Source organism: Myotis lucifugus, unplaced genomic scaffold (genome assembly GCF_000147115.1).
Source record: "Myotis lucifugus unplaced genomic scaffold, Myoluc2.0 scaffold_126, whole genome shotgun sequence".
NCBI lineage: Eukaryota > Metazoa > Chordata > Mammalia > Chiroptera > Vespertilionidae > Myotis > Myotis lucifugus.
In genome coordinates this window covers 3,838,456-3,839,974 of record NW_005871174.1, presented here as the reverse complement: position 1 = coordinate 3,839,974, position 1,519 = coordinate 3,838,456, and the positions used below count along the sequence as shown (strand labels likewise).

The window sequence follows — 1,519 nt, the reverse complement described above, 5'->3', positions numbered from 1 at the left end:
ATACAACTATGGAATTTGTGAAACAACTATTTCTAATTAAACACACACACACACGCGCGCGCGCGGCCCGAAAGTGGAAAGTATGGCTTTTCAACCTATTTCTTTCTCACATTTGACTCCAGTTCACCCACAAACCACTCTCCTTTCATTCATTCACGTGGCAGTCCCTTTCTGAGGACTCACTCTCCACCACTGAAAAGTAACTTGGGACGCCCTCGGTCTCTAGGCACCCGCACCCCGCTAATTCATTGGGCCCGCCCCGCCCTACTCCCAGCTCCAGGCAGAACTTGGAGGGTCCAGTGTCACCACCTGGCACTGCCCCCTGGAGTCCTCGCCCAGCCTCCACCAGCCCGCCCGCCCGGAGCGGCACCCGTCCCTGCCTCCGTCCCCCGGGAGACACTGTGAGTTGTATTGCCTTCCCTGCTTTGTAATCTTCACAAATAAAAATGCCTGTGAGATGGATTCCCCACCCCACCCACCTGCTCGAGGCGCGCAACCACACTCCTTCGGGTCCTCTCCAAGGCACCCGAGCTGCGCCGACCCGGCCGCGGGAGGCGTGAACAATGAACTTCTCTCTCCCCGACTTGCAGGTACACACCCTCGCCCCCGAAAGGGAAGTTCTGAACTAGCCCGGGGGCCAGTGCCGAGATTTCCCCGGGCCACTCCGGTCCGGGCGGTAAGGGGAGGGCCCCGCGCGTCCCCGGCCGCGCCCTCGCGTCGCCGGGCGGGCAGTTACCTCCTTCCTCCGGCTCGGCGCCCCGGGGCGGGTGATGAGAGCCGTCTCCTCGCACACCACGGCCACGTCCTCCACGAACACGCAGTCCGGGAGGCTCTCGTCGGCCGGCAGCGTCACCACCTGCAGCCCCAGCTTGCTGCCCAGCACGTCCACGTAGAGCTGGTGCTGCCGCTCGGCGCGGGCGAAATCCACCTCGTCGCCCTTGTCGCGCCTCAGCGCGTGCTGGCACAGGGACTCGGGCAGCGCCCGCACCACGGCGTGGGTGGCCCGGCCGAAGACGGCGGGGTGGCCGAGCGCGGCCATGGCTCCGGGCGGAGGCGAGGCTCCAGCGGCGGTGGCGGTGGCGGTGGCGGTGGCGGTGGCGGTGGCGGCGGAGCGGGGCGCCGGGGGCGGCGGCGGCAGCAGTTTCTCCCGGGGCGGCACGCGCCGATCCTGCGAGCGCCCGGCGACTCCCGTCGGCAGCCGGGGACTGTTATATTGATTTATGTTTTTTTTTGCGTAAATCATTATGCATAAGAGATTCGAGGAGCCGAGGCCGCGGAGAAGGGCGGGCCCAAATAAGAGACTCTAAGGTTCTCGGACTACTAGAGGGCATTTGCATCGCGTATCCCCCAGCCCACAGAGAGATAGGAAAGAGGGTAGATACAGCCTGACTTCTTTGATTTGAGATTCACGTATATATTAACTGACAGCTCTATCAGACTCCACATATCACGCGGGTGCTCACTTAATATTGTTCATCTCCTTATTCTCCTTGTGGGAAAATGGTTTAAGAAAACAAGG

At 62.2% G+C, this 1,519-nt stretch overlaps 1 pseudogene across 1 annotated transcript; it reads right to left on the bottom strand.

Moving 5' to 3' along the window:
- Positions 1-625: 625 nt before the first annotated feature.
- Positions 626-1,083, bottom strand: LOC102434519 (annotated as a pseudogene). Its single transcript, XR_001349278.2, has one exon. The product of XR_001349278.2 is annotated as a N(G),N(G)-dimethylarginine dimethylaminohydrolase 1 pseudogene (transcript).
- Between the last annotated feature and the right edge of the window lie 436 nt (positions 1,084-1,519).